Source organism: Amblyomma mixtum, chromosome 10 (genome assembly GCF_055824585.1).
Source record: "Amblyomma mixtum isolate Tamu chromosome 10, ASM5582458v1, whole genome shotgun sequence".
In the NCBI taxonomy this organism is placed as follows: domain Eukaryota; kingdom Metazoa; phylum Arthropoda; class Arachnida; order Ixodida; family Ixodidae; genus Amblyomma; species Amblyomma mixtum.
The window spans coordinates 67,510,919-67,532,321 of NC_143021.1; the positions used below are offsets into that span (position 1 = coordinate 67,510,919).

Below are 21,403 nucleotides of genomic sequence, written 5' to 3' on the forward strand. Positions count from 1 at the left end.
GATGCCCCCAGCTGGCATGTGTGGCATGGCATATCTAGATGCATGTGTGTGCCTCCCAGAATTTTGATGCTTGGGAAGGTGGGGATTCGAGGGGGTGTGGTGGGCTCGTATTACGCATCCTGGTGTTTTGTGGCATCCGTGCATTGAGATTTCTTCTTTCGGCAATTTTTCGTTCAATAAAGAGAAAAAAATTGGCAGTGGCTTAGCTCTGCTATGCCAGGATATACGTAGCGTGATGTATTGGTACATCTATTTCTCCCACTTTTTTCTATGCTCTCAAGGTGCACTACAAGGTACAATTTTGAAAGGCTCTGAACCTCCTCCGGATTAGTGCTTTCGCTCTATGCTCCTACAAAATCAGTTTTCGCTGATATCTTTTTGAGGCTTTGTTGGCTCAACTGTTTTTTCAATGTAAATTGAGCAGTCCTTCATATGACTCAACAACCTCAATCATTTTTTGGTTGGGTACTTAACAATGAAGCATTTTTTAGTACTTGTTATACAGAGAATAATGCAAATTGCCTAGGCAATTAGGATTGTGGCTGTGTGCCAACCGGCTAGAACTAGATGTTCAGAGGGCGAGGTGTATACATTCCGCAGCTAAAGATAAAGTCTCGGAAAATGAGCCAACCATACCATACCCTAGAAGTACCATTAAGAGTGTTCAGGCAATATATTTCCTAGGTGTTGCATTTAATGGGCACTTATTTTCAACCGACCATTTCATACAGAAACGCGCATTCAATTCTAACTGCACCTCTTATTGAGTCCACCTGTACAGTTAGGGCCTCCTGGGCATCGCCACACTCAATGTTCACGTGACGCCAGCGCAGTCTTCATCAAAGGTCGGCTGTCGTAAACTTAATTTGAAACCTCAAAGCTTCCGCTCCATCGGTGAGTACACGCAACAGCAATTGCTAACATAGGTTATTCAGAAAGTACAGGTCAGTACCGGAACGTTTTGAGGATATCAACAATGTTTCATTTAAAGACTATTTGGCTAGCCCTTGAAAAATGCCTTGAAATTCATTCCGATACTGAATTTCTTACACCCAAGGGAAACCCCCCCCCCCCCCCCCCCCCCCCGCCCCCACCCTTATAGCCTTCTACAGATCTCAATAAAAGCCCCGCCGCGGTGGCTCAGTGGTTACGGCGCTCAGCTGCTCACCCGAAAGACGCGGGTTCGATCCCCGCCGCGGCGGCCGATTTTCGATGGAGGCGAAATTCTAGAGGACGGTGTACTGTGCGATGTCAGTGCATGTTAAAGAACACCAGGTGGTCGAAATTTCCGGAGTCCTTCACTACGGCGTCCCTAATAGCCTGAGTGGATTTGGGACGTTAAACCCCCGTAAACTGGAAAGAGCACTGAAAAGAAATAATTAATAAAGTCTGCTCCAAATTGGCCTATGGTTGTCATGTTTTACTAAAAGCCAGAGACTGCTTGATGTTCCACTTTTACGCAATTTGTATTTCGCCTTTACACATAGGCAATTATCCTACTGCCTGGAAACATGGGGCAATAGATACTACACATACCTAGACCCCATTTCTCGTCTCCTAAAAGTATAATAACTTCTTCAAACTGTACCTACACCAGTAGGCCACTTTTTCAGCCGCTTCGAATACTTCCAGTGTTAATGACATGTGAAATCAAGATAGTTGAAATAGTAAATGCTATAATAAGATGCAATAACTCCCTGCCACTTAGTTTATTCAGGTTACCAATGAAACAAACAACAGCTGCAACCAACAATCTGTTCAACTTACAACTATGTCCTAATAAGTACGGCCAGCGACTCATGGAATACAATGGAGCCGATGTGAGGAATGAAGTGTCAAACGAAGTAAAAGAAAAAAAAATATTTGTCGTCATCTTTAAAACATGTCTCAGTAATTTCCATGAAAACTTAGGAATAAAGAAGTTTGTCTCATTTAATTTTGAAATTTTGTTTAGAGCTGACTATGTTGTGCTCTAACCGACCATGCCCAGTAGTTTTGTAGTTCTGCGTTCCAAATTTATCTGTGCATTATTGAAGTGTACTGTGATTTGTCCGGTCATGATACGGTCTGACAGTACTATTGTGCTTGTTTAGCATTTGGATCCATCACTAGCCCTCGAGGCTATGGGTCCACACACTGTGTGTGTACTAGTTTTGAAAATGAATAAATAAAAAAACAACACACCAACAAAAAAAAAAACACGAAATGTAAGAAAGAACAAATTACGGCTTTACAAAACCCTCAAGATGCCAGACGGTTGCCTTTTTGAATGAAAAGAGGATCACTAGCCTCGAATCTATGCATATGAATACCGACAAACGAAGAAGAAAAAGTGATTGAAGTGTTAACTACAAGATTAGCTCGTCTCGGGTAACTTCTGGGACTTTACGTATGGCGCCCTAAAAGGTGAACACGTGCTGTGTCACTGAGGCTGTTTATTCTCTCCGGACCGTCTCGCATTGTTTGTTTTATTTTACCAAAAATGCTCTACCAAGTGTTAGGTGACCTTTTCTATGAATTTCTCGTTTTTTTTAATGTGCTATGCTGTTGGTTTGTTACCTGTGCTGACGGCGCTTTTGAAGCTTTTTTTTGCCGTTTATATGTATGCTCTTTTTACGAGAACCGTATTGAAACCTTTAGGCAGGTATTCTACTCGTAGCATTGTACTGAGGTATTTTTCTTAGCACGTAGATGCATAGATTCAATAATACGTCAACAAGTGTTGACACCTATGCTGCACTGCTTTTGTATTTATTTTTCTGCTTCCTTCCGAACGCTTATCGCGTGCCATGGGGATGAATGCCCTTGTCAGGCATTGCGCTTTTTGGCCTCCTTCCTGGAGTGTACGCGCTAGCACTTCATTCAATAGAGCTGTTTTCTACAAAAAAGTGCACGTTGTTGCTTCTCATGTCTCAGATGGCGCGACCGACATTGTGTAGTGCCGTGTTCCACATGTGACACCTCGAAGTATTCGGCATCTCGTAACTTTCAGCAACAAGATAAGATTTAGCGATACACTAGAAAACTGGGCGAAGGCCCGGTTAAACAATAGGCGCGGGACGGCGGCTGCCTCCCACGCTCTCGCTACATGAACCTCGTCCGAGACGGCAGTTGAAGGATGGCCCTCTTCGCGCCGCACTCGCTCCTGCTTCGTCGGCCGCCGTTCCGTGGTCTGGCTAGCCCGACTTCTCGCCCCGCGGCTAGCATAACTGTCTTGTCGGCGGCGGGCCGCACGAGTACGAGCGCCCTTTTCATTTGTTTTGTACTGTCCCGCTTGTGAGGACTGCCTCTTTCATTTATACTGTATATATTTGTCTTCCGCTTGCGATGACTAATAAAAGGGTAATAAAAAAGCAGCTGCTGCGCCATCCGCGTGCGCTGGTTTTTCGGTTATTTTCTTTTGCCGGCCACCCGGAAAAGAATTTCGGCTGACCACCATCCCCCTGAGCACTTCTCTACCGAGCTGCAGCCGCTTGGGGGAGAGAGATACACTGAACCGAGCAGCGGACGCTATCACTGCGTTTATCTCTTCTTTCAATTTAACTGTTGGCAATAGCGTCCCTCCATTTTATCACTCTACGTGTTCCCTTCTTTCTTCCACCGCCGCCCTTGCACGCTGTCATGCCGGGAAACCCGCCCGGATTCCAATTCTGCCGGCCGCTAACTTTCTCCTACGAGCGTCCCTTTTGGCAAGCCCTGGTGCTGCGCCGCAAGGCACGCGCCCTAACGCTCCCTTGACAAGCCACGATGCTGCGCCGTACGGCAGCGAAGTCCTAAGGAGAAGCATCTGCAAGCAACACGCCTGGACCTGTCGCAAGAGGCCAGACAGCGAGGCGCCAGTTTTCCTTCTCCCCGGACGCCACCGCGCGCGGCAAAATTTGAAGCGGTTGGCCCGCGCGATCGCTGATTGGTCCTTTCGGACTGCCGTCGAGTGCTGCCTTTGGATTTGCCAGTTCTGAGGGGCCACCGTTCCTCAGGCTATATAAGCCCCAACGCTGCAGCTCGGAAGTGTGTGACTGAGTGACGGAGTGACCGAGTGACCGAGTGACCGACCCACCGTGAGTCGAGTGCTGCTCACGAGTGGAGTCGGATGGTGTGACGTGCTGGTGTCTCGCTGATCGTCGCTGTGCGAGCACAGTCGCGTTGTGTAGCTCTCGGCCCCCGTGCCGATGTGGAATTATATTATGCCCTGTACATAATGTATAAAGCGTTTTCTTAGTCTCACCGACGCCCGACTACCGCTAAGAGAGCTGGCAACGCTCAGTCACGAAACGGGTGGCGAGCGCAACGGGACCACCTCTATGGCACAACAACGCGTTATCTCATCTATCTTTCCTGGCCGCTTTTATCGAGCTTCAATGAATCCTCGCGGCGGCCCGGGCTGTGGTCTGTAAACGGCTCAAGTCATAAAGAAAAAAGAAATACGAGGTCTGTTAGAAAAGTATCCGACCTTATTTTTTTTTGCGAACACCTGATGGATATGAAACAAGCGCGCTTGCACCAGCAGACCTCGAAGTGTCGTGCGCATGCACGAATTTTTTTACCGCCTGCTGATAGCGTCAGTCGCTGGGAGGCAGCGTTTGAGTGAGGTAGTGCGCAGTGCTCTCGTCGGTTTTTCAGTGCAAGCAAAATGGCGGTGCGACAGGAGCAGCGATAATGCATCACATTTTGGCCAGAAACGGGGCGACAGCCAAGTGAAAACCATTCGAAATATTCAGACGGGTTTCGGTGACGATGCTTAAGGCGCGAATATAGTCCGACGTAACGCAAGCGAGCGCGCGCGCACGCTGCGTTGCGTTGGTGAAAACAGCTCCGTCTATAGTTCGACGCACTGCAGCGGCCAACGCAACCGGCGGCTGCCAGTGTGCCCCGACGGGCCCGGCGCAGATTTGGCTCCTGCTCCAATTGCGCGCCGGCGCCGCCGGCCGCGCCGACCCACAATGCATCGCGCGGAGAAAAATGGCGGCTGCCAGCGCGAGCGGCGTGAGTGGCGCGAGCTGCCCAAACATCGAAACCGTGCCGGATATCATTGTGGAACGCTTTATTGAAGCCATAAAACAACACCCCCTGTGTATACGACACAAAACGACTCGATTTCAGAGACAACCAGCGAAAAGAGAACGCTTGGGAACAAATAAGGCGAAGAAACATGTGGCAACCTATGTCCCATTCATGAAAGTGTACTCTTTTGCCGTGAACCTGACAGAGCTGTCGCTGACGCATTCAGTCCCTAACTGCTTGATTTTAAAAGCTTCTAAGATTTCTCGTTCTATCTGTAAGGCGTTCTAAATAAGGCGAAGCACCGGTCTCTCCACGGGTGAGTTGTTCCCGACTGCTGTGCTCGGCTTCACTTGTACCCTTCTCAGCCGAAGCATTCCACTCGCCGCATGTATCGTAATGTGTGGCCGATTTTTTTTTTGTCCCTCGTTTTCAATGTAGTCGAAGAATGCCACAAGTTATGGAAGAAGCTCTGGGACCGCTTCACCCGGGAGCTAAAAGCGATCGAGCTCGCTACGAGGAGCGGCAGCGCCTACGTTGCGAGGCAGTCATGGCAGTTTGCCGAAGCAATGTCTGTATACAAGAACTGTGGTCGTCCAAGAAAGTGAGTTCTTTTGCTTTGTTTTGGAATATTTGTTTTCGCGGATCGAGGTACGTGGAGTTATGAGCGCGAAAAGTGTTCAATGCACGGCAAGAATTGGGTGCTACGTTCACGCATAGGTTGTTCACTGAGCCTCCTTCGTTTTACCTTCTGTACGGGGGCACACCTTGCTCATACTGAGCCTCCTTCGTTAATTTATGCTTTTTTTACCGTGACGTTTCCCTTCTGTGAGAGAGGATTTAGTATGCTTTTTTTTTCATGTATCTGCCTATGAACTGCTGCGCTTTATCACGTTAGCATGGCTTTAGAAGAAGGCCCTGGAGGAGCCTGTACAAAATTGCTCGTGTTTTTTTTAAATGTCTCACGGCTTTTGTGTGGCTATGAAAATATTAAAACGAGATTAACTTTTTGCCAGCTTCAAAATGTACAGCAATATCAAACATGCAATTGTTGTGTGCGCGCGAAACCAAGCACTCGTGTTATCGCGTACTGTCTGCGCATGCTCACTGCCCGGCTATCTCTTATCGGGTAGCCCGTGCTGGCTTTAAAAGACCGCTCGCACGGGCCCACCGCCCTCAGTATGTAACCTGTTGGCTCCCTGCCAAGTAGCAGGAATAAACGTTCCTTCGATGCTACGTCTACGCCGCCCAGTTCTTGGATGCCAGACATGACATATTGGCGACGAGGATGGGATGACCGCCGTACGGAATTCGCAGTGTGAAGAACCTGGCCTCTGTGTAAAAGCTTCCCGCCACGAAGATTTCCCTGCGGTGAAATTCCTGAAACTGGCATCACGGCAGCCGAAACTTCCAAGTGAGTCATGAGTCGCATCGGCCACATTGAACATTTCGACGAGACCACGAGTGACTGGCGCTCGTACGAGGAAAGGTTGAAAGCCTATCTTTTGGTCAATGATGTTCCAGTAGCAAAGAAGGTTCCTGCTTTCCTAAGTCTCATCGGCGCGAAGACCTATGCGCTGCTCAAGTCGCTGACGGCACCGGACGCACCGTCGTCACGAGAGTTTGACAGTCTTCTGAAACTCCTGAGCGATCACCTGGCGCCGCAGTCGTCCGTCATCGCAGAGCGTGCGAAATTTTACAAGCGGTCACAGCGAAGCGGTGAGTCCATTACAGAATTTGTCGCGGAACTTCGAAGGCTGGTGCAGAGTTGCGAATTTGGAAGTTTCTTGGATGAAGCGCTCCGGGACTGTTTCGTTTGCGGCCTGCTCCGCGAGGACATTCAGCGTGTATTATTCACAGAAGACAAGAAGCTAACCTTCCAGAAGGCCGTAGATAGAGCTCTTGCCATGGAAACTGCAACTAAAAGCGCGGCGTTCACGCATAACAGCGCATCCCCGGCGTACGAAGTGAATAAGGTTCGAGGCGAAAAGCAGTCTGTGATGTCGCCAAGCTGCTTCCGTTGCGGGTCACCCAATCATTCTAGCGAAGCATGCCCTCATATCGGCGATACATGTTATAATTGTAACCGAAAAGGGCATATTCAACGCGCCTGCAGGAAAGGAAAGAAAGCTAGGGAGGCAAAGCCTCGGAAACGTGTGAAGATGCTCACGTCCGTCCGAAACGAGTCGTCTGTCCCACTTAAATCAGTCAACGCAGACCCATTTACTGTACCCGTGAACGTTGACGGTGTCCTACTGACGATGGAGCTTGACACCGGCGCAGCCGTATCCGTCATATCATGGCGCGAATACCAGAGGCTGTTTCCACGTAAGCGACTTCAGCCAGCATCGTTAAAGCTGCGCACGTATACTGGGGCTATAGTAAAACCGAAGGGTCTGGCGAAAGTCGTCGTGCACCACAACGACCAGAGCGTGGAGCTTCCCCTGTACGTCGTGGACACTACAGGACCGGCACTCCTCGGCAGAGAATGGTTGCAAGATATTCGTCTGGATTGGAAGAACCTAGTTTTTTTTAATCACCTTGGTCTCTCTCGAGAAATGTCAAAGCACTGGCAAGAAAAGCTGGAAGCCATGCTAGACAGCCATTCCGAACTTTTCAAGGATGAGCTAGGTACCATCACGGAAGAGCAGGCCGAGCTTGTCCTTCGCGAAGGGTCACAGCCGAAGTTTGTAAAGGCAAGAAGCGTTCCCTTTGCTCTGCAAGGTGCAGTAGAAGCGGAACTTGTGAAAATGGAGAAGCTGGGCATCATAACGCCTGTTGCTACAAGCGAATACGCAACGCCCTTGGTACCGGTAGTGAAGAGGGATGGAAGCCTCCGGCTGTGTGGCGATTATAAAACCACCGTCAATCCCTGTCTGGAAGTAGACCGGTACCCGCTACCTCGGATAGATGACCTTCTAGCAGCGCTTGCAGGAGGAGAGGAATTTTCGAAGATCGACTTGAGTAGGGCCTACCAGCAGGTAGTTATGGCGGAAAGCTCCCGGAAACTACTGACGATAAACACGCATAAGGGATTGTATACTATGAACCGTCTGGCTTTCGGCATTTCGTCCGCCCCAAGCATATTTCAAAGAATTATGGACAACATGCTGAAAGGTTTGGAAGGAGTCAGTTGCTACCTTGACGACATCCTGGTCACAGGCAAGACCAAGCAAGAGCATTTCCATAACTTGGAAGCCGTCTTGTCAAGATTGCAGGAACGCGGTGTGCGCATCCGGCGCGATAAGTGCTCGTTCTTTCAACGAGAGCTCCGTTATCTGGGCCACGTCATCAACGCCGAGGGTGTTTGCGCATCGCCTGAAAAGGTATTGGCACTGCTTAATGCGCCTGCTCCAAAAGACAAGCAGCAACTGCAGTCATTCCTTGGGATGGTCAATTATTACGGCAAGTTTGTTCAGCGTCTGTCGACTTTGGCACAGCCGTTGTACAGGCTGCTAAAGCAAACAACAGAGTGGACGTGGGATGCGTCATGCCAGCTTGCTTTCACGGAGATAAAAGCAGCTATGGCTTCCCCTCCAGTTCTTGCCCATTATGATCCGAAGCGACCGCTTCAACTTGCCTGCGACGCATCTCAGTACGGCATAGGCGCAGTTCTTTCGCAGAAAATGATCAATGGATCAGTTCGACCGGTTGCCTACGCATCCCGCACATTGTCAAGTGCCGAAAAGAACTACAGTCAGATCGAGAAAGAAGCCCTTGCCCTCGTATTCGGCGTAAAGAAGTTTCACTTCTACGTCTACGGAAGGTTCTTCACGTTTGTGACTGACCATAAACCACTGCAAACAATTTTCGGCCCGAAAACAGGCATTCCCGCGATGGCAGCTGCCCGCATGCAGCGTTGGGCGCTGACGCTGTCAGCCTACAACTATGCTCTTGAATTCAAGAAATCTACCGATAATGCGGAAGCAGACTGTTTATCGCGCTTGCCGCTCGACAGCAGCGAAAAGCAATCGGCAGAAGAAAGCGAAACTTTTTATTCGCTTCGTTTGGAAACGCTGCCTGTCACAGGCCAAGACATCGCTCGTGAAACGAGGCGTGATCCTTTACTAAGCAAGGTACTGAACTTCACAAGTGCTGGCTGGCCGTCGCATGTCGCTGAGAAGGAGTTGAAACTTTTCTTCGACAAGCGTTTGGAGCTCACAGTTCATCAAGGGTGTTTAATGTACGGCATGAGAGTAGTCGTGCCTCCAAAACACCGAGCCTTCTTGCTTGAGGAACTTCATCAGGGTCATCCCGGTATCGTAAGATGCAAAGAACTCGCGAGGAGCTACGTCTGGTGGCCTGGTATCGACGCGGACCTAGAGCAACACGTGAAGAAATGTGAAGAGTGTCAACAGCAACGGAACGAACCAGCACCGGCTCCGCTTCATCCATGGTCATGGCCGACTTCGCCGTGGCAAAGAGTTCACTTGGACTTTGCTGGACCCATGAAAGACAAAATGTTCCTTGTTGCTGTGGACGCACACTCAAAATGGCCGGAAGTTTATGTCATGCAGAAGACTACGGCGTACCACACAATTCAGTGTCTCCGAGACCTCTTCTCGCGTTTTGGCGTACCCGAGACCATCGTGACCGACAATGGACCACAGTTCGTTTCCGAAGAATTCAAGAGCTTCGTCAAAGGCTTCGGTGGTCGTCATATCGTGAGTGCAGCGTACCATCCAAGCACGAATGGCCTTGCGGAGAGATTTGTACAGACAATGAAATCTGCGTTGCGGAAAGGACGACCCCAAGACTCCTTGCAGGCAACCTTACAGACGTTCCTGATGACGTACCGCAACACGCCGCATGCGACTACAAGAGAATCTCCAGCAAACCTTTTCATAGGTAGACGACTGCGCACGAGACTCGACGCAGTCAAGCCTTCTGTCGGGGGAAGAGTGGCTCAGCAACAGCTCTCCGATATGGTGCGACGCAAGGCACGTGAGCGACTTTTCAACATCAACGATGAGGTCCTCGTGAGGAATTACAGAGGTCCTGAGAAATGGGTCCCTGGCACTATCATTCAGCAGTCTGGCCCCGTTTCATTCAAGGTTCGAGTTAAGACGAATCGTGGGGTGCTCATTTGGCGTCGTCATCAAGACCAGCTACTGCTCAGCATCGACAGCTCAAAGCAGAGCATCATGGAAGATTTTATTCCAGATTTCGGGGATCCTGAGAGCGCCAACGAGCCACTTCCAGCTGCGGCCCCTGCGGCAACGAACGACCCTCCAGGGGAGCGACGCTATCCACAGAGGGACCGGCGACCTCCTGATAGATATCAGCCATAGCATTAGTTGCATTGTATAATGTAGCAAAAGGACTTTGGGCTCATTAGGAGGAAGGAGATGTTGTGTGCGCGCGAAACCAAGCACTCGTGTTATCGCGTACTGTCTGCGCATGCTCACTGCCCGGCTATCTCTTATCGGGTAGCCCGTGCTGGCTTTAAAAGACCGCTCGCACGGGCCCACCGCCCTCAGTATGTAACCTGTTGGCTCCCTGCCAAGTAGCAGGAATAAACGTTCCTTCGATGCTACGTCTACGCCGCCCAGTTCTTGGATGCCAGACATGACAGCAATTAAAAGTTGGCGGGTGGTCAGACATCTGTAGCAAAAATTTCTGTAGGTCTTTATGCTTCCGATTGTGCATTTGTGTTATGTGTTTTAGCGTTTGTGATCTCATGGATTCGGGTGAGCTGCATTCTTAGAACTCGCGTGTATTTTGTTTTGGGCTAGTATGTGTGTTGGTTTTTGTCATTTTTTATGGCTTTACTGTTTGTGCTGAGGGTAAGCTGAGGGTTGGGAACGGTTAGTGGGCAGCCCCCTGCCTAGAATATAGGTCGGAGATGTAGCTCCTGCTTTTGGAAGGTAGAAGATTTGCTCACCGAAACTTCCCGGCAGCATCAGCATTTTCGCTCTGTGAAATTAGCACTAATGTGGATAATTGGAGCACTTGGTTCAGCATTTTGCTTAGTGGAATGGCACTACTCACAGACATGAATAAGAAGGCATGATAAATGCATGGGCCTTGAATTTCAACTGAATTTCAAACATCAGTGTAAGTCAGAGCTCGTGTCCTTTTCTTTCTCTTCATCCGTGTGCGTAACGCTCTTACACTCGACAAGGCACAGGTGCTCTGTTAGCAGTAAAGTAAAAAAAAAACGTGAAACGACAAGACTGAACTTACTGGAGTAAACCCTGTTTGTTTCAGGACTACCTGCAGCGTGGGCTTAAGGGTCCTGCCAGGAGGTGATGACATCCCCTCAACAGCAGAAGAAATTTTCAACAGTATGCAAGGTGATGATTCGGCAGCACCATCACCCACCGCCAATTTTGATGAAGAGCTGGAGCCCGCAGCAGCTAGTCCTGGTCAGCCTGCCAGGCAGGAAGACTCCACAGAGAGGGAGCCACCCTCGAAACGGTCCAAAAAAGCGTCCAGTTGCTATCAATTCGAGCAGCAGCTCCTTTCCCAGCTGGAAAAGAACACCGAAAATGAGACTTTCGCGCAATCAGTTGGCACGAGCCTTGACAGGATGCCAAAGAGAATCGCCTCTCGCTTGAAGGTTAGAATAACGGAGCTAATAGCTGAATATGACGAGTCTGAGGCTGTATTTTAAGATATAGTTTTTGAGGTGTAGGTGACAGCAGATATATCATCTGCACTATGTTTCTTTTGATAACTTAGAGGGCATTGCCATTTCATTTTTTTGCATTGCCTGCCATGCAGTGCAGTTTCCTAACATCATTCTGTTCGTGTTCCTATTGTTTCAGTATACTACAAAGCTGTGATATATCTGTTGTTAGACTGTTGAATGGTTTCATTGCAAGTATTGTAAGCTTCAATGTGATTAATAGTCTCCTACCTCTTTCACCACTTCATTTTTCACAATTCAAGCTGTGTGCATTGTCATGGTAATTCGTCTTTAAACTTTCACAAGTGATTTTTCAACATTTACAGGCGATTTCATGATTATAACTTGCACCATTGCTAATTTATTGCTAATTTATACATGAAGCATGTTCAGCAATAGTTCTACACCACCTTTGTGTGTTCAAACAAAATATTTCACATGAAGACAACAAACATGCAAACAAAACAAACTTAGCGTGGTGTGCTTGCACAAAAGCAGAAGTACAAAATGTTTCGTGTATTTTTTCACATCCGCGGGATATGTTCAATTACAATCCATTCGAAAGTCCTTTATGAAGTGGTCACCAGATATCAAAATAAAGTTTTATACATTTTAGCTGGCGTCGGATGTTCTTGTTTTTCCCGAAAAATGGAGTCAACAGCTTCACGCTAGCCATCAACACCGCCATACAACTTTCTGTTGCCATGGTAAACAACAACTTGGGGACATGAAGTACTCTGCTATGGCATCCCGGATTTGCATAGCATCTGAAGCTGAGCGGGTGCCGCTGGCAGTACTCTGAAGATTTACATTTGCTACGGTCTGCCTCCACCCGCCTTCCTGGACATTGTCGCCAGTGACGCGGTCGCCGTAATCATGTGGGCAATATGCCTTGTCAGCCAGGAGAAAGTTGTGCAGGCAAACCGTCGCACTACCATGGCTGTGAGCAACTCAACGTCGCCACTCACTGTCCCGAGGAAGCAGCGCCAACGGGAAACCAATATTACGAAAGCGTTCTCCACGCAACGGAGCGCCCTTGACAGCCTATAGTTAAATACTCGTTTTGTCTCGTTTAGCTGTCTTCCGGGGTAAGGGCGCATTAAATAGGGCCGCAGGGGAAATGCTGCATCGCCCACAATGCACAGTGGCCACCCGTTATGACCTGAAGGCAAGCTGAGGATATTGTTCTCGAAGCTCTTTCTGATTGGGCTTTCTCGAAAGATAGAGCCATCAGAAAGTCTGCCCTGAGCACCAATATCCACTAGCAGAAAGCGATAATTTGCATCTGCCACTGCCAACGTCAGCAATGAGTAGAAACCCTTATAATTGTAGAACTCTGAACCACTGTCAGTAGGGCAAGTAATTGCGAAGTGCTTCCCATCTATGCACCCTACACATTTGGGAAAGTTCCACTTCGTGGCGAACTCCTGTCTGATGAAGTCCCATTCATCGGAAGTCGCCTGTCTGAGCACAAGTGAGGAAAGGCAGTCCCAGATGGCAGGCAGGGTCTCTTTCAGAATGCCAGAGACTGTCGATACATGCATACGATAGCTTACAGCGGCGCCTGTGGCCAGAAACCTGTGAAGAGTAGAAGTAGCAAATTAATTGTATTGCAGCGCCATCGTTTGTTAAAAGAAGTTTTTTCCCTATTTAATTATCATGTTATGAGGCGCAACTAGGTTGAAGAGGATTGTTAATTACAATCAGAGTTGCGAGGGGAGGGGGGATGATTAACATAGCTATATAAAGGTATGTTCAAGGGTCGAGTCATGTCTGACGTGTTGAACGAAATCAATGTGAATAACGGAAGGCAATTAATCAATAGAACACAACTGGGAAATGGGGACAAAAAATATATTTGGCGAGAGAATTCCATGCTCGCACAGTGAATGGACGTTTGAAAACCAGCGCAAAAAGTGGGCAAACGATATAGAATTGTTTTTCCTGCTACTACACTGAATAAGAACAAGAACGAAAGGAAGAACAGTTTCTAAGCTCATCAGGCGGCTATACGGCCAGTTTCAGCTTTGAGTCAAGGCTCCATCCCTTATGACAAGCGGATGTCAGCGAGTGTGTAATTAAAGGGAAGCTGAAGAGATTTTCGAATTCATCAAGATTCTCACGTATGGATGTGGGAACCTTAAAAATCATGCGGGCGAAATTCTTCTGCAGATTAATCACTTAGCAGCGACGTAATCGCCGTTTAAAATTGCGCGGTAGCTCCGCCCCCCCGCTGTCCGCCGAGCGCTGCTGATGACACTGACGATGCGAGCCGAAACCGGAAACCGTGGGGTGGTGACGTAAACATTGGTGTTCCGTCGCCACGCAGCCTCCGCGACCGCGCTCGTTTCTGCGTGCATGCCACCGTAAGTTGCTTCGATCTGCCCGATCTGCCGTGTGTTCCTGTATTTGTGCGTTTTTATGTTTGTGGTGACGTACAGAAAAGTGTGTAGCATCGAATGAAGCGGTGGACCATCATGCCGGCGTTCTGCGCAGCTGCACTAACACCAGCGGCCGCGACGATGTGGTCTTTCATTATTTCCCGCAAAATAAGAAGCTTTCCGCGAGGTGGGTCGCTGCTGTGAAGCGAAGCGATTTTAAGCCCTCAAAGACTACAGTGCTATGCTCTGACCACTTTCGTGATGAAGACTATAACCAGAGCCTGTCGATAATGCGTTCACTGGGCCTGTCAACAAACGCATTTAAGGCAGAAAGCTGGGCTAGTTGGTGTTTTGAGCAAACCAAATGTTTATCTGTGCACTAAAGATTTGAGGTTCTTGTATCGGGAAGTGCCATCACGCATGCGATTCAAATGTTGATTTTTATGCTCCTGATTGTCGCCTATAATTTCGTTGTTGTTCTCGAGAATAAAGTCAGTTGATGTCTAGAGCCTGAGTTGTCTTTCTCTACCCTGTCGTCCTTGTTTTTTAAGCGCTACTACTATGTCCTCTCAATCCTGTCAACAAAGTCAGCTCGACTGAAACCCGGCGCAATACAGTCTGTCTTCGCGCACAGGAGCTCGTCACTGCCACCGAGGCCAGCTTTCGCGAAAAGGCGGAAGCTCGAGGTAAGAATTTGTGCTTTAACTCTATGAGAATTTGACTGCACGAACCGGTGTTCTGTGTAGTGTATGGCGCGTAATTTCGTGGATGCAAGACTTTCGGAAGTAGTGAGATGAACGGCGCTGGAATGAGAACGTCAGGACGGCAGCGAACTGCAGCTTACAAAATAAGTGCTTAGATTTTATGCTTGCAGACATGCATCATGCATCTCGTACAGCATTACTCATATCAGAGCTCGGCCCTAAATTTTTTGGCTGAAAAAAAAAAAACTTAAACTGCTACTAATACTGCAAGAGCTGAAGCGACGCGAAGTGCGCCTCACAACCGGATACTGCGCACCGCGCGTGAGCAGAGAACTTTGTTCGGTAAGCCAGCACGTGAAAAGACGTTATATGCAGACTCTTTACTCAATTATGTTGGAGCTCAGATATTCTAGGATTCATGCGTAGCCCTCAGTGGCGAGAACATAGGGAATAGTACGCGGCACATTTTTCTTCGTGCTCGGAGCGCCGAGAAAATTCTTTGCAGATGTTTCTGGTATACGGGTGCGCGGCGTTTCGTTTTCAATTTGGATTCGCCTGGGGCCTGGCTGATAGCCGCCTCGTCAGCGCCCAATGTGCGCAGTCATGGCGCTTGCAGTCCGGCCCCAAAGCGTACACTTTTTTTTGAGCGATCTACGTCGGACGCGCCCGCTGGCGCTGTGTTAGCGCGTGAAGTTGCCTGTCAGGGCGTAAGTGTTTAAAGATATCTTTTTTGCTTGGCTATAGTATTTGCAGGATGTGCTCCAAATCTGCAAATACAACATAATATGAGAATAAAAATTTAATTAAGATATGCAGTTTAGAGAGCTAATGTAAGCCTTCTGTCTATTACTGGTGTCTGCCATATCCCCCAGTATAGCCCCAGGGATAAAATTAATACTATGTAAGGTACCATTTTTTAAAATAAATTTTGGACCTTGTAAAGAAACACCCGGTATATAATAAATGATCTCACTTTGCACGGAGCTCGCCAATCAACAAAATGGGTTATGAAATAAACCAGAAGATTTTACTCACTGAAGCACACTTTTGTTCTGTTTGCAACTATAACATCATATGGCTTATGCCTTTCAGGTTCTTGCCGAACTGCTGCAAGATCAAGACTGCACACCAGACAGTCAAGAATGCACACCAAACAGCAATACAAATCAGGACTGTGCAACAAGTCGCATGCCACTGGCAGATGCTGCTGAGGACCCTGCATCGAACTTTTCTACAAGAGATGACAAGGCTGACAAGTCTGTTCAAGTTCTAATGCAGCCAATACCAGTAAAGTGTTCTGCCAGGAATACATTGATAATAACACATGTAGTCGTAAAAAATCGCCGAGTGCACCATGGCTTCATACATTAATAATAATATTATATAATTGTGCGCCACGTGTGCTACAGCCAGCCTTGCGATTCGGCCTGCTCGGTTGCAGCACGAGGCCATCGAATTAGTAAAAAAAATCACTTGTCGCTTGATCTGAGAACAGCACGATAAAGGCGGCCGCAAACGGATGGAGATATTCCTACAAGGGCTTGCAGTATGAAGCAATTCGCCTAAACAAGGATTTCAATTTACTGCCAGATCCCATCTTGGCACGCAGAACGGAAGGCGCACGTTTGTCACCTCGACGAGTTCTGCCGCAAAGCGCCGCGAACTTCTGTTTTACGCGTGTGTTATGAACCGAGCCGGCACGCCGCGACCATGAAGCGATGCCAGCATAAAATTTGCGTGCAAAAAGAGCCTGATAACTTCTTGCGCATGTCAGTGGTCTGTGTGCATTACAAGCAGATTTGCGGCAGCACCGACAAGCGGCAAGACAACAATGCCGACGATCGCATCCCGCTTACATTGCATTAGGAAAATTTCGTGGAGCAGTGCTATACTACATTTTCTCGTTTCAAAATTAATTTATTGTATCTCTGAATGAAGTTTGGCTAGAAAAGTATGCTTACAAAAGGACATCGCCAACACGTGGAGATGCTGACACTTCGCTTTCGTTCAAGCCAAAAGCACCGCTTGCGCCATCATCGTTGCTTCCTTGGAGCGGTTCGCTCTTTGCGATTGGTTCGTACATGTAGGGGATGACGCCATGATCCTCCTGGTAATCTTCGATGTGTTCCATCGTGATATAAACATCAAACCAACAGCCCCGAACCACAGCGCGCCGCGCTTCATGTACTACATCGGCGGCGACCGAGCCGGGCTAACCGAGCCAACGCCAGTGTTCACGTCACGAGGCGCCCAACCAATCACAGGCGGCAACGAGGCGCGCGAGCTGGCCCTAGGCTGCTGCTGCACTTTTCGCCAAAATAAAATAGGTTTACGCTTTCCTCTGCCTAATTTCGACGAGAAATTCGAATTCCGAGGGTGGAAAACTGTAAAGTGCATCTCTTCACTCAATTTTTTTGGGAAACCTTTCAGCATCCCTTTAAGGGTGGCTAAAGTGGGGGATATTTACCGTAAAGTGACTGCCAGCCTTTCTCCTGGGCTGATTGGATTCTTGTGGTTCGGCGAACGGACGATGCGGTCGCGGACAAGGCTCAAAAGTTTATCAAATGAGGCCTTGGTCATCCAGCAAAGAAAGTCGTTTTACATGATTTTCAAGGATGCACTAAGTGTGTTTAAAACACCCCCGAACATCGTGACAAGTTACTGTGCAGCTAAATATTTGTGGATAGTAATAAAACGAGCCGAGCAGTCACAGTGAGTTAAAAAAAAGCGCTACAAAGCTACACACGAGTGAAACAGACATTTCGTGTGAAGTGTGCTTAGATGGTACTCTGGGTCTGTTTGCCGTAGTTCTTGCACAAGCTGGTGGTACTCGCCTGTGGTTTTCCGCTGTGCGAAAATCTTTCGCACATACATTGAGCGCCTGCGCTTTCGCCGCAAGCGGTGCACTAGTAACACGAGAGCAATTTTCTGTCGCGCGGATGACACCCTAGCCATATTTCATATAGTAGCCGCAATGGCGTGAATGGTGCGAAACGGATGAGGCGACGCAGAAAAAGGTGCGAACGGAATTCAAACTACCCGCCGGTCGACGATTGGCGCGCGAGTCGGCGGTCGTTCTGCGCATGCTCCGAAGCGGCGCGCGGCGTCTGGACGCATCGAAGTAATTAACGTTGGTATAGAGGGGGTGGCGCTCCGGCCGGCGCAGCGAAACCGGCGTAGCGCGACTGACTGCGAGCGACGCTCGCCCGCGCGCTGAACACGTCGGAACACGTAGACCAGATTTTTTTACCCTCGCACGCAGGCTGCAGGCGCGTTCCTACTCTCGACACCAGTCGCCATCTGTCGGCGCGCGCGGCCCGAGGGACTGCGGGTCGCGCCGGCGCCGCGCGTAGAACGCATGTATATATGTTCGCTTCTGCCGTTGTTGTGCTCCATCAGCTAACGTATGAGGGTGTGTGATGTGCGTCACTACTCACATTTTCCCTCTACCAGACAGTACTGCGGTTATCTTGTGCGCAGTTACTCGTTAACGTGACATCCGAGGGTAGTCGACCAGGTAGTGTATGGACTGGAAACCGGCACTTCTAAGCAGATTTCTGCGCTGTCGTGTCGTTTGTTGTCGCCTTTTACGTGCGATATCATCTATGATAATTTTATGCATCAGAATGTAGGTCTATTGATTTGACTCAGTGGAGTAGTAACTGGATAGGCGAGCTGCAGACTGAAGGTTGTCCCGACGGAGCGCGTGTTTTCGATCACCAGTACGTGTTCGGCATCACCAGTACGTGTTTTCGATCACCAGTACGTGTTCGGCATCCTTGCGCTGAGCTTGCTCTTGTTCCCATTAAACACATTTCATGCACAGGATTGTAAGCACGACTGCTACCGATTTCAGCTGCTTTTTCCGCACGCATGTCAGAAGGATGTGGGGGGTAAAGGTTTATCTATAGTATCTTTCTGCTGTTGGTATCTAAACTAGTTTGGTTTGGTTTATTAAGGTTTTACGTCCCAAAGCTACTCAGGCTATGAGGGACGCCGTAGTGAAGGGCTCCGGAAATTTCGACCACTTGGGGTTCTTTAACGCGCACTGACATCGCACAGTACACGGGCCTCTAGAATTTCGCCTCCATCGAAATTCGGCCGCCGCGGCCGGGATCGAACCCGCGTCTTTTGGGCCAGAGCCGAGAGCCGTCAGCACTGAACCACCGCAGCGGTGCGGTATCTACCTTATTCATATGAAAATACTATGCGCGATTTCATTACATTTTCCACACTTTGCCAAACGGCTACGCAACGCTCTCACACGCGGCGAGAGCTCCTGAATAAAATAACTCGACTTCGGACCTCAGAATTAGTGAAAGCTGGATTAGCTGCTCATATCTATTCAAGCTTTGATAAATTAAGCTAAAGTACGTTTTTATGCACCAGGTTGCATAAACCATGACAAAATTTGTTTTCTGTTGGCGCTGCGACTCAGTTGAGCTCACAGCGGTAATGTGTTGATAAACTGGCGCGGCGACAAGAAAGCCCTGTTTGTGGAAGGGGGGGGGGGCTTTATGGCCGGCCGGCAGGAAGGAATAAGAGCGCATGGGAATTGGAACTGCATGCTAGCCGCACACCTAATGCTTGATATTGAACAAAAAGTTTCTTTGCGGTGGAGCACCAAGACGGAATTCGATATAAGCACGAGCGCGTTCTATGCGCCGGCACAATTAACCTGAATGTCAAACTAAATGTCATTAAAACGCGTCAATGTTATCTCTTTGATAACGTTAATACTTCCTGCAACACAGCCACGCAGCGGAAGTATGGTCGACAATGTTTTTTTAGCGCCCGAAGCGCGGCTATATGCAGGCGCGGCCGCGGAACTGCCGCAGCCCCGCAGTCCCCAAAGAAACGCCCGCACCGCGGCCCGCCAGTCGGAGCAAAATGGCCGCGCCCAGGAGAGGCTCAAAATTCTGGTCTATAAACGCGCCTTTAGAGCAGCACACAAATTAAGCAATAGTACAACTGGTTTAAAGATGGCCGCACATCGGTGGAGAGCGAGCCACGCTCCGGTCGGCCATCAACATGCCGAAATGGCCAGATCATTGCCGAAGTGAACGCTCTGGTGATACGGCACCGTCGTGTGACTATCCGAGAAATTGCGGAAGAGGTGGACATCAGTATTTTTTCTGCACATTCTATTATCACCGAAGATTTGGCCATGAAGAGAGTTGCGGCGAAATTCGCGCCAAAGCTGCTCATGGTGGAACAAAAGCAGCTTCGTGTTAAAGTCTCACAGGACACGCTGGATTCCACAAACAGTGACCCCGACTTCATCAACACCATAATCACTGGTGATGAGTCTTGGGTGTGCGGGTACGACCCGGAAACCAAATCCCAGTCGTCACAGTAGAAGCATTCCACGTCCCCACGACCAATGAAGGCCTGCCTAATGGTCAGCAACGTCAAAGTGATGCTGACTGCTTTCTTGGACTCTCACTGTGTGGCACACAACGAGTACGCACGCCCCAGGGTCAAACAATGATTAAAGAGTACAACAGGGATGTCCTCCGTCGCCTACATGATGCTGTGCGGCGCAAGAGACCGGAGTTGCGGTCAACAGGAAATTGGCGCATCCATCACGACAATGCTCCTGAACATTCTTCGCACTCGATTCAGACTTTTTTGGCAAAAAACCAGACTCTTGTAGTTCAACACACTCCTTACTCTCCTGGTAAGGCCCCCTGCGACTTCTGGCTGTTTCTCAAAATCATAAGGCCATGGAAAGGAGCGCGATTTCAGACAAGAGAGGACATTATGGCTGCAACGACAGCTGAGCTAAACTCCATTCCGAAAAAGGCCTTTTCGGAATACTTCCAACAGTGGCAGCACATCTGGGAGAAGTGTGTGAAGTCCCAAGGAGACTACTTTGAAGGTAATTAGGTTTCCAACGCTCCAGTTATGCCATTTTTTTTTCTACGGCCAAAGGTCGGATACTTTTCTAACAGACCCCGTACGTAACAGTGATCGATACCCCCGTGAAAAATCAGAAGGCAGACACGAGAATGGTTCCTTGTGCTTTCTGTAACAGATATCATAATCTCTGAGTAGGACACTGCCTTCACGTCTCTATAGTTTTGTGTAAATTTGTGCCGAAACCGGGCAGGTGCCGCTCCCTTCCTAACAAGGCGATGGATGTGGAGCCTCGTGGGCCTCCTTTGGAACCCGGTAGGTCGGCAGCAGCCGCCCAGAGGAAGCGTCTCTACCACCTGAGTGACGTAAGTAGCCAGACCACCGTGGTGTACTCGGTGGCTAGTGATGACTCCTCGACCGATGATGGGTTCGTACGGGTCCTTAGCAAGCAGGCCAAGCGACGACTGCGCCGACGTGAAGACTCGTCCTCATCAAGCACGTCTACAATCATCGCGGCGCGATGTCCCCCGACACATACCGTCTTGTTCGTCGCGGAGACGCAAACTGACAACCTCAACCTCCTGAACATGCAAGCCACGTCAGTGTTTCTTGAAGGCCTCATTCCTGGAGGATTAAAGACGTCAGAGTCAACCCCTACACAAACATAATTGACATTGATCTCATGGAGCGCAGCGCACTGGAAAATTTGACCCCATCGAGAACCTCGACCAGATCAGTGTATGCTCCCATATCTTCCAAGAAAGCGGCACTACGGCCGGCGTCATCTACAACGTCGACATGGCCACATCTAACACCGATTTACCTACTTA

General features: G+C 48.9%; 1 protein-coding gene and 1 pseudogene across 1 annotated transcript in view; one reads left to right on the forward strand and one right to left on the reverse strand.

Annotated features, from left to right (window-relative positions):
• Positions 1–21,403, reverse strand: part of LOC149326019 (protein tolkin-like) — a 416,319-nt gene that overhangs the window by 377,015 nt on the left and 17,901 nt on the right. The gene's annotated exons all lie outside the window — the stretch shown is intronic.
• Positions 4,960–11,886, forward strand: LOC149326023 (uncharacterized; annotated as a pseudogene).